A 12,500-nucleotide genomic window follows, 5' to 3' on the forward strand; every position below is an offset into this window, starting at 1 on the left:
CGTCTTCGGTCCCCACAGTACCATGGGACAACTCGTGTGTAGTTCCCACAACTACGGAACAAGTGTGTTTGAGTTTGTTTCTGCATTCAGTAGGGGATGTTGACCAATAGAGGGCAATAGGGTCGCCAATTCCCGAGAGGTCCCCAATTTGGATTCATGTACAAAACATATGGGAGGTCTTCTTAAAAAGTTAGGACAAACAAAAGAGGGACAATAGTGTCCCCGATTGCAAGCAAATACACACATGGGTGTGCTTGTGAGTGCTTGCACACACACAATTTATACACGACTGTTTATATTTTGTCTGAATGAGCGCAAAGCCATATTTCTTTTTAATCCCTTTGTAACCCCGAGGGGTTTTTGTTCAAGTAGTCTATACTATAGGCCAACTAAATGTGTATCCCTTCTCTTTCACTGCCTGTTCATAGACCTTCAAAGGTGGGAATCACGTACATCCAGGTGTTTAAGCTATGTTTTCACCTGGATAATGATACGATTGAATGATTATTATCTTTAGTAATTAAAAAATTGTAATACAACGGTTGACACAAATATGATTTGTGAGACATTAGCTATAATGTCATTTTTTTTTCTAGATTGAGCAAAGCACATTTGCCCCCGAAATCCCTGTACTTTTCCCAGCATATTCTCGATTTATCACTTTTGAGGGTGTGCAGCGACATTTGCCCCCCCCCCCAATCCCACTAAATTAACAGCAATTTGACTTCGCTTCTCTTTTCCTTTTTTTCTTCCTTTTTTGCTTTTCCGGGGTGGATGGAGGGAGGGGAGGGGTGGGTGGGTGGGGCAAGCGCCTCTCTTTGCCCCCTCCCCCTTGCGACGCCCATGTATCCAGCACTGATTACAATGATGATCTGGCACTTTCAGAGTGCAGACAGATCGGATGATTGCATGGTACGAAATACTAGTCTCCGAGACGTTCATTTCGAATGGGGACATGTCTGTAGACTTTTGACAGAGAAAAATAGGAATGCCGTGGTTGTTCACAGTATTTTTGAGAAGATTACACTAAATTAAACAAATTGGAAGGAAAAGAAATGTGGCGAACAAAAGGATGTTTTTAATTGTGCCTGGAAAGCAAGACCGGAACTACGACTATAACCACAGCCTAATGTGAGGTAAGCCGGGTCCAAATGACTTGGCTACGGCTGGCTTTCACATACATTACGTGTTACTGCCGGTCGTAGACAAGTTATTCCGCTGCCCTTCTTGGAGCTGACCAAGAAGCTGATACGGAGCGCGTGACCAAGGCCTTTGTTGCTGTTTCTAGAGCTGAGTTTATTTTATCCATGTCTAGACGCGACAAATGGGTGAATGACCGAAGACCTGATATATAGAAAGCACCCACTGATTGGTAAAAATCTAGAGGTCAAGATGCGGTTGTCTTGCATGTAAACTAATCAGCGAATCTGTTCAAAAATTATAGAGCATGGCTTAGATTGCCATGGTCTATTATGTAGACTAGCACATACATTGTGTGGCTCAGTAGAAACTCCCCTATATCTGAGTGAAACAACCTTCGATGATATCGCAGCAGCACACACATGCTTTGGCCTCTTTTTTAAACTTTGTGCGTTGACGTCCTTTCCAGCCTTGTTTTCATTTGTGTTTTTTTATGGGTAATTCAAATCATTTATTTCATTGAAAAATACTCAAACGCCGACTTCATGCTGTGTTGGAACACTCAAAGAAATATTTAGACTCTGATTTTTTAACCAATAGACTTTGAATGATGTTATTTGACCCCTGAAAATTGGGAATCAGCCAAAGCAGTCCTGTATGGCGGTCGTGTGGAAAGGATGCAAATGCGTGTGGGATGACCGTCACTACAAGCAGTCACTTCTTGGTAAGCCCAACGTGATCTTTTATTAATTTAAGTCGCCCATTCATGGGGAGGGGAGGGGGAGGGGTAGACTTTTTTTTGGAGGGAGAGGAAATGGAGCAACTAGAAACTCTTCAGCCCTTTTCACACTAGAGCCTCTCAACCCTGGAGAACCCAGCGCCGCCCTGGGGTGATTTTTTTTTTATTTCAACCCCGTGTTCAACCCCACATTGTTTCACACTTGTTTCAGGCAAATCAAGCTTATCATGCTCAGTTACTGCTATTTGAACCCGGCCTGGCCAGAATTTCAACCCGGGTGGAAAATCTCAACCCTGGTCAGGAGCAGGGTTGAGTTCAACCCGGGGCGAAATCAATCTCGGGGTTGACGCAGGGTTGAAATTGTGTGAAACGATGCATGTCTTCAACCCTACGTCAACCCCGAGATTTGTCTTGTGGAAAAAAGGCTTCACTTTAACTGAGAGAAACCATAGTCGCAAGCCTACTTCTGGAACCCTTTCCCGCAAGACTAACGAAAATCCACTTTGTTCACCAAGCTAGCTGGCATGTTTAGAATAAAAGAATAACTACATGTGTATGTGTTTTGAACTCATTACAAGTGTCCCCAAATTGGGTAAAGCCACAGAGTTTCGTGGGTGTCCTTAAAGCAATATGCCTTCAGAAACCACAAATGCGGAAACAACTGGGTCCAACAATGTTTGTCCTTGTTTACCCAACCTATCAAATTGGTAACAAGAGAAAACAGGTCACGATGAAGCCATTTTTGGCGAGAGCAGTGGCCCAAGACATTATTTTATCTGTTTTCCACAAATTTAGCATCAGAATTAATTACAGTTGTTTGAGCTGGAAGGCACAAATACCAGCTGTGCAAGTCAGATTTTCGAATGTCCTAAGGTTTAGTTCAAGAAAATAATATTTTAAAGATGAATCATACAATTGTGCTAATAAATAGCCTTATCCCAGGGACTGAAATTAATGAATGACTACATTTATTTCTGCTCATTTCAAAACCTCAGAATTTACAAGTAAATTTGAATAGAATTAATTACAGTAGAGATTGAAAGGTTTCATGAAAATCAATAATTCTTTGTTGAAACTAAAAACTGCAGTGACAATTGTTTTCATTAATTTCAAGTTGAAATGGCAACCAAATAGGTAAAACAATGAAAACAGAGGTCTGGAATTTAATTCTTGAAAAGGCAAGGACATTTCAAGGAGGCAGTCAGGCAAAAATTAAGGCAATGGAGACCATAGCTTCCTGAAATTCAATATCATTGATTTGAGGATTTGTTAAAATGGTTGGCAACCTTTCACACTTGAAGAATGTTTACTTTCAAAGAACAACAATAACAATTTCCATCAAGATAATCCCTTGTGAGTAAAGTTTACACAAGTCTTTATTCTGTGAATTCAGACAGGAAACCAAATTAATAGGATAAGTATTTGTGCTCATCTTTTGCAGACATTTTGATGATTAAATGATCATCCACATTAGTGTTTCATTGATATTGTAACATTTGAGCAATTGACATAATTTGTTTTGACATGGCGCGCCATAGAAAGCGATAGACGCGCAATTAGTTTGCCGCCGCCAGCGGGCTAGTCAGTTGGTGAACGCTACTCGTGCTGGAAGGACCAACCAAGCTTACCGGAGCGTCAATCCAAGGAGGCGAAAGGGCGTACTGCAGTAAGTATATGTGCCTACCTACCTTTAGCGTGGGGCATATAGCGGAGCCATAGGCGCGACTGTTGGCCGGACGCCTCGAGGGACGACGTACGCTAGCGAGCGTACATCTACTGAGGCGTCGGTCCGAGCACTGAGGCGCAGGGCTGCTGTAGATACCGCTGGAGGCGTTAGGACTCATCGAGGAGTTGCACGCTCCATATAAACCAGGCTCACGAGGAGCCTACCCCTTTGAGGCCCGAGGAGACGAGAGGCGTTGCCGAGGGAACAAATGTGCGCAACATTTAGAAGTTCATAAATGCGGCACTTGCGTGGTGGATAAGTGCAAACTAGTGGCGGCGGAGGCGCTATACACTCACGGGAGGCGCTATACACTCACTAGAGGCGCCATAGCAATCACTTGAGGCGCTATTTAGGGCTTATTCAAGTAAATCACTCTAATCATAATAATTGATCTAATAAAATAAATCAGTGAAACCTTCTTTCTTTTGTCATTGCGTCACAGTAATTTTTACATGTTTGTCAGTCTGTATTGTCTGTCTGGAAGTCAGCGATCAGTGAGTAGACTGAGTATACGTGGTGGTATATTTCCAACCGAACGGACCTGCACCTCGGCGCTGTTAGGGTTACTCGCCTTACCCGCGAGTGTTCGCCGAGGACAACCGACCTGGCAATAGTAAAATCCGCCACAATATAAATGCAAATGTACAAAGCTTGTAAATAAAAACAATAAACATGATGTCTATAAGAACTACAGTCGTAGTTTCTTTTTAAAGAAACTGAGTGAATTTTAAAAACAGGACTAATTTTTAAAGTAATCTTGATTAACTTTCATTTTGATGTGTATGCTTAAAGGTTTCATCTGCTTTTTGCAGGTTTTTTCCCCCGAAGCAACAAAAGTGCTCAATATTTCAAGTAGGGTGCATAACAAGCATTCTGTTCAACTCTTAGCTGAGTAGCTACTATACGTTTTGGAGAAAACAGAAAAAAACATAATGCACAAGTCTTTGGATCTCGTAACTGGATTCTGTAGGCACCCAATTTTAAAACCACCTTCAATGTTTGTTTTCTGACAATACCATTTCAGGTGGAATTATTTCACAGGGTATTTGTTACCAGTCCTATCTTCACTTTGGGGTTTCTGTCATTAAATCGGTAGGTACTTATCTGGGTAATTGCAAATGATCCTACGTGGCTTTAAGAAGTAAAGTTAACAGAAATACCGAATAATCATAATTTTACAGGCTGTAATTTCTATTATAAGAAAATGTAATGTTTAGATAGCACAGTATACAAAGAGAAGATATACGTAAAGGGAGTTTACAAAGTCTTGTTGTGACAACTAAGATCTACATACAGTGGTGAATTGTTAAACACTAAAAAGTCTACTTGAACATTTCATTTTTACAATAAAATTATTGCTACTTTGCAAACAAACTAATAATTTTTGCTGAAACCCAAACTGAAGTGATGATTTTTGTTAATTTTCAAGTTTTCTGAAAATGTCAAACAAAAATGCAAAACAATGAAACAGAGGTGTGCAATTAAATTATTGAAATGATGAGGCAATCTGTTTGGTTTGTTTAGGAAAAAACTTTGATTAAAAATGTGCTATTTGTGTGGGGCCTTTTCAAGGTGGCAGTCAGGCCAAAATCAAGGCAACTAAGGCCGTAAAGCTTTCTGAAATTCAGCTTTAGTCGAGCTGATTTCTAATCATTCAAACTGAAGGGATATTTGACAGTCTGAGAAAAAACGTAAACAAAATTTCAAATCAAGATGAAAACATTCTTATAAACATAGTCTTCATTCTGTGAATTAAGACAGGAAACCAAATTAATGTTCACTCATCTTTAGCAAACATGAACAATGAGTAAATTATCTTCAATATACATGTAAATGCATCGAAAATTCAAATGCGTAAACAGAAACTGCAAAAAGTAATGTCAAAACTGAGTAAATAAAGGCTTATATTGAACAGTATTCTTAGTACTAACTATCATGCTGATGCGTATGCTAAAAATAAATTCTAACAACACTATTTCACAAAATACTTAAAGTATGGTTGCTTCTCAAGGATGAAGTGGTTGTAAAACTGTCTCATAATTTCTATTATCAAAAGTACACTATATAATGGATTACATGTAGATTCCATTTGGAACAGATTTCAGAATCTCGGGGAGTTTACAAAAACTTGGCGTTGTCTCCAGCTTTGGCTTCTACTATCAAAAGCCTCTGATGAGGTCAAGATATAAACCTCATGAACGCTGTCAACACAAATCTCCACTCTGTGAATGAAGATCTGAAACCACATTAATAGAATGAGCTTTGTCACTCATCTTTAGGATGTATTTTGACAAGTCAATTGACTTGTAAAGCAGCGTTTTATATGTGCATGCAAACTGCAAACAAGTAAAACAAAATTAACTTAGTGAATAAAGGCTTACAATAGTATCTTGAACACTAATATTTGAACTGAGTAATGCAGAATGTTGAATCTCAAGAACGAAAAGATCCGAAACATTTTTCAAATCTTTGTTATAAAAGATAGCAGAATATGTACAGCAACTTCCATCATCAACAATTTACGAATCTTAATTGTGTTTATGACATCTTGGCTAAGTCCCTGGCTTTGGCTTCTGGCTGCATGATGTTTGTCTCCTGATGTAACTCCAGTACAATATTGGTCCATTTTCTTCTTCAGAGACACCAAATCCTGTCACACAAGGCCAATGGTTGGTGCATTTTCACTGAGTTTGATTGTGGTAGGATTCTTAGGAATCTAGTGCCAGAGATGAAGCGGAAGCCACAACGAAGCCGGGGTTTCATAAACACCACATAAAGTTGGTAAGTATTGGATAAATTTATGGCGATCCATGTACTGGGTAAGGGAGGGGTGTTGGGTTGAGGAGGCGGGGGTCATTACATTCAAACAACTCAACACCCACTGAACTCCCCTCTCCTTTCAAATTTACCATTTAAACAAAGATAATAGATTCCAGTCATCATACATATGTACATGTAAGATCAAAACAAATTGTCCCCCGATCAAATCAAATGTAACTGTAGTCAATACACTGTTTATATAAGACTGTGTATAGTAACATAATGTAATTGATGCACTGTTTATTAAGAATGTGTATGGTAAAATGGTTCACATCAGAGGGATCTGGCAGTTTGGATTTTTGAAGAGAGATGTGATATGAGTGGGACATGAATGTTGATTGGTGCTGTAATGACTGGACAATTTCATCCTCAACATTTGCTGTTGGGATGCTGATGATTGCTAGTCAATGTCATGTTTGATGACATCACACCTTGTGATACATCTTGATCGTGTAGTGGTCAGCCACTGCCAGCTGGCCATCCGATGTGAATGTGATTCCACATGGGTTATATAGACCCTGAGCCAGGCAATCAAGAAACCTGCCATCTGGGTCATAGTGGTGAATATGACCAGTGTCAGGCACACCTTGGTACACTACAAGGTAGATGCCTGAGCTGTCACAGCATACACCACGGCTGTTCACTGGCTTACCATTAATGGTTGGCTGGATGGTGGCATTTGTTGTACCATTGCTATCAGCGATGTCCGCTTTCTTTGTGTCCCATCCACTGACCACAACTCTATCAGTGTTGTCATCAACAGCCAGGTAGTAAGGTGGAGTCTGCACTGGTGTGGTGTGTAGGATCTCACCATCAGTGGGTCTGTGTTCAGTCCACACCATATTGTACCGGTAGGTGTTGCCTACTAAGATGCTATTCTTTGTTACTGCTAGACTCGATAGGTTCATTTTTGTCTCGTCTACCTGATGCTTCGGCACCGTTGGGAACTGCATAACAAGAGTGTTGTCCTTCATGTTGAACACCTTGACGTTCTTGCTTCCCTCTTCCAACACAAGCAAGCGGTGCTCAGGATTGTGGATGGCTGCATCTGCCACTGGATCTGTGGGTAAAGAAGAACTGAAATGTAACATATGCACATTATATAAATGCACTGTCACTATTCTGAGTTCCCATGAAATATAAATACCTATGATAACCTACCTATAATAATGAATACATGGCGTGTCTTATAGCCCGGTCAGGTAGAATGAATAGGCCAAATGAACATTGTGCAGTCTTCAACCACCATACATGTATAATTGTGAATATATGCAACGTCTTGGAGATACAGTTTTGTAAAGTCTTTTATAGGTTAGACCTCTATGTTCCGACACCCCTATGTTCCGACTGCACATATTCCTATTCCTATTCCTAACCCTAACCCTAACCCTAACCGGGAGTAACACAATCTAGGTTGTCGGAACATAGGGGTGTCGGAACATAGAGCAGTCACCCTTTTATAAAGTGAATGCACTCTCTCTGCTATTCTAATTGTTCAAACATCAAAATATATTAGTCTTATATATTAGTCTATATATTAGTCTTATATTGCTGTAATAGCAATAAAAACGTTACTCAATTTCCAAATGAAGCATTGAGCAACATAGACCCCATTTTTAGACAACAAATAATTGAAAACTGTATAATAACAACTCAGTTCTTGTAAACTTTAAGAGGGCCCATCACAAACAATTTCCAAGATTGTTGCTTACATCATAAACTAACAACTAAACAAAAATACGAAATTTGAAGCATATTTGTTTATCGTAATTCAAGGTCAAAGGTAATTTCATTACGCATTTTCTTTGCGCTTCATGGTACAATTCTTGTTTTATTTTATGAAATAAAGGCAAATCAAAGAGCATTAAATATGATGAACAACTTGGCTTTGTAAGTGCTGTAGTTATAAATGAAACAAAACGGTCACTTTTTGCAATACAATTTCTTGCAATTTGATACCTGCTGATGTCATCATGACACGTTACCAATGTGGTGTGAATTAAGATTAGATACATGTATGTTAGCAATTTCCAAGGTTGGGCAATACGGTTCCTGGAACTCAATTAATATTGGTTATTATTCAAATAATTTTTGAACTCACAGTTTGCACGTAAACTAATATTTTATTTGCTTTGTTTTTTTTGGGCAAATTTGTTTCAAAACATATCGCTATTACGCAACACATATCGTTCATGGCCAAAAAGTGGCACAACTGCTTCACCAAGGTTTACCATGCCCACCTCGAGTCAACATGTAAATTAGGTGAAACAATCCATTGGTCTTTAAAAAACGAAGAAAAAAAACTTTTACGCACACTACAGCCTGTCTAAAAAAAAATGGTACACTCGAAAACGATTTTTCTTCAGTATTAAATCTCAACATAAGTAAGTCGTTTTCAGCACCACATTAAAGAAAAAAGACCAGGCTTTTTGATACTTTTTGTTTCATCTCATTTGCTTTTGTCCATCCAGAGACAACTTCAGTTTACTGCGAAAACAAAAGTTGCCAAGTTGCAATCTGTTGTGAGCTTCAAGACAGCATGGCACAGTACTCGAAACAACTCTGCCCATGCATAAAAGTGGCACAAAATCGATTTTGGTGTATCGCACTAAATTGATTATATCTCTGAATTGACAAAAGCAAATAAGATCAGCAAACAAACTCTATCTCTCTTTGTTCTTTAATATTATGCCAAGTAAGCAAAATTTATTTTGAAATTTCATATTTCACTAATTTTTTTTCTGATTGTACCATTTTGTTTAGACAGGCTGAAGATGATTACGTTATGTAGGGCAGTAAGATGCCTAGGTACATTGTAAATAACAAGACACAATAATGTAAAGATCACTAATGAATCGCTGGTAACTGTACAACCTAATCTAATGGTCTTTAAAAAACGACATAACAACCTTTTTACCCACACAATAAATACTTACATTATGCACGCGTCGATTTTAATCATGCGCGTCAACCTTTTTTTTTCTTCAAATTTACACGGAAGCTACAACAGTGCCCTCTATTGCCGCACCTCAAATTTTTGTTCCAAGGAGCACCAAGGAATGAGGAAATTGCACCAAGGCAAATGATGAAGGGCACCAAGGCAAATTATGGAGGACACCAATGTATAATGAGGACACAAAAAAGTAAAATAGTACCCACCTTGTCTGTACAATTCAAGCTTAAAAAAAAAAAAAGCCACCAAAATGAAATAAAAAATGCGTCGCCGCATCAATTCCGGAACTTCGGGCTACCCAGAGATCGGTTATTAATTTTTTTTTTGGCCTAACGTCAAGATCACTAATGAATTACTGGTAACTGTACAATTAAATCTATTGGTCTTCAAAAAATGACATAATAACCTTTTACACATGCTAAATACTGACGTTATGTAGAGCAGTAAGATGCTTAGGTAAATAACAAGATACAATAACGTGGGTATCACTAATGAATTACTGGTAATATAACTGTATAACCTAATCTTTTGGTCTTTAAAAAATGAAAAAAAAATAACCTTTTACACACACTAGATAATTACGTTATGTAAGGCAGTAAGATGCCTAGGTAAATAGCAAGACATAATAACGTGAAGATCACTAATGAATTACTGGTAACTGTACAACCAAATCCATTAGTCTTCAAAAAACGACATAATAACCCTTTTGCATACACTAAATACTAACGTTATGTCGAGCAGTAAGATGCCGAGGTAAATAACTAGAGACAATAACATGAAGATCACTAATGAACTACTGGCAACGTACTAAAGAACCAAATCTATTGGTGTTTTAGTTACAAAAAAAATACTTGTTATATACAGTCCAAATAATTACGTCAAATACAGTGGTAAATAGTCTAGGTAATGAATAGATAATATTAACGTTATAATCACTGGATATTCGTGGAAACTGTAAAACCAGAAGTATTGGTGCTTCACAAGCGAAATGATCTCCTTTTGTCACCACCATATAAAGACGGTTTACAAACATGTCATTTGGTCAAGTGAATATATAGTGATCATAACGCTATTCGCACTAGTTATAGAAAACATAGCTCCGTTTATAATTAATAAAAATCGCGTTATAAAAACGCGAAAATTTGGTTTATATCTACCAAACCAAAAATTCACTAAAAACTCTCTCCCCAAAACAGGTTCTTTTCCGGTGTTTTGTTTACTGGGTAGAACATTCTACTCACACGGCAGATTGGTTTGTTTGCAAAGCAATTTCACACTTTTCTAAAGGTTACAGACACAAAAATAAAAACATTTTCTTCCAAACAAACTGAAATCAGTTATGTAATAGATAGAAATTTTGTTGTAGGTTTTTTGTGTACCGGTATGTGTGTGTCAGTGTGTGATTTTTTTTAAACATAGGCCTACGCGTACAGAAAAAAAATGAAGTTTTGTCAGGAGAACAAAATCAATTGTGTTAGAGAGCACTGCCAGCACATCAATTCCTTGCCAGTAGTTTATTGTTTTTCATTCTCAGTTGTCAGATCTGCATGTGCACATGGAAGACTTGGAAGACTTTGCACACAATTATGAAAGTTTGTGTTGATGAACATGTACATGAAAGAAACTTACATTGTACGGGGATGGTTCCCTTGTGTTGTCCCTCATTGCTGCAGATGACCACTCGGTTGTTCCAATAGTCTGCCACAGCAATCTTACCAGGTTGAGTAGCAGTAACACCTACAGCCACATTGAACTCTCCTGGACCACTTCCCTCTGTACCAAACTCACAACACATCTCCCACTTGCCCTTGACTTCCAGCTTGCCCAGATTGATGTCACCAATCCTCTGACCCGAGGTGAAGCTCAGATATGAAAGCTTGGGATCAATCTGGGGAGGATTTTGACTCTTGAGTGATTTCCAGTCTTTGCTGATGATAGGGTATAGGGACAAAAAATCACTGTCTGATGCAGTGTTAATGATATCCTGGGATGTCCCCAGCGAATGTTTTTTATTTTCAAGCATCATTGTCAGTGTTGACTGATGCTCATCATATGTTCTGTTGCGATCCTGCTGGAGTTGTTTGATTTCTTCAATCGTCTTGGTCTCTTGAGTTGTTATCTCAGCTCTCATTTTATCCGCTTTGTCTTTCACAGCTTTCACAGTCTTTGTGACTCTCTGTGTAAACTTCTGCTTAGCTTGTGATGACGTGGTCAAAGCTTGTTCAAGTCTTTGATGCCTGTGGTGAAGTCTGAAAACGTATCTTTCAGTGACTGTTTGTATTTGCGAGAAGCCTCTCCAGAGTCAATGTAGTGATGCTCTGGTTTACAGTGGTCTACTACAGTACAATCTCGGCAAATTAACTCTTCACATGTCTCACAGTAAAAGCGTTTCACCTCCCCCTTGTGTTTGTGGCATTTAGACTAATCTTCTTCTGGTGTTTTTTTTCACTGTTACCTTTCCCTGACGAATGTCCTCCAAAGTAGCCACTGTGTGGTTTGATGTAGCAGCAAATCGCAAGTGTGTCTTGCGACAGCTTGGGCAGATATTCTGTGCACAGTCCAAGCAACGATGCATGGCCTCATTTCCCTCATCACAAATCTCACAGATGACCTTTGTGTTTTCTGAACAAGCCACCTTTTCTTGGAGTGAGACCTCCTCAACTATTCCCATCAAATGGAAATTTGTTTTCAGGCCTTGAATGCGTGTCTCTGGAAGTACCGTCTCCCGTCGACATATAGGGCAAGGAATTGTCAGTTGACCTCCATACCTGCTGGTGTAGTATTTCTCCAGACATTTCTGGCAGAAGCTGTGCATGCAATCCAGCACCTTGGGCCGTTTGTATTTGTCTGCACAGATGATGCATTCAAGATGGGGTCTGATGTTTTTTAGAGCTGTAGCCATTTTATCTGTTTACAAAGAGTATTTAAAAAGAAATTGAAATGGTTATAATACAGAGATGTAACTTTTTAATACTGCACTGTCTGTGTGAGTTTCATTCGGGCAAAAAAAAAACCCGAAGTTTTATTTCCCCTTGTTATTTTGTATTTACATGTATCCACTTTTGAACAAGACATCAATTTTTTTTGGAATTCCTGTCAAAATTTTGAAGAGCTCTGATTTT

At 38.8% G+C, this 12,500-nt stretch overlaps 1 pseudogene; it reads right to left on the reverse strand.

Moving 5' to 3' along the window:
* Nucleotides 1-6,587: 6,587 nt before the first annotated feature.
* LOC119730212 lies at nt 6,588-12,280 on the reverse strand (annotated as a pseudogene).
* Nucleotides 12,281-12,500: the final 220 nt, after the last annotated feature.

The sequence above is a fragment of the Patiria miniata genome, unplaced genomic scaffold (genome assembly GCF_015706575.1).
Source record: "Patiria miniata isolate m_02_andy unplaced genomic scaffold, ASM1570657v1 HiC_scaffold_22, whole genome shotgun sequence".
In the NCBI taxonomy this organism is placed as follows: domain Eukaryota; kingdom Metazoa; phylum Echinodermata; class Asteroidea; order Valvatida; family Asterinidae; genus Patiria; species Patiria miniata.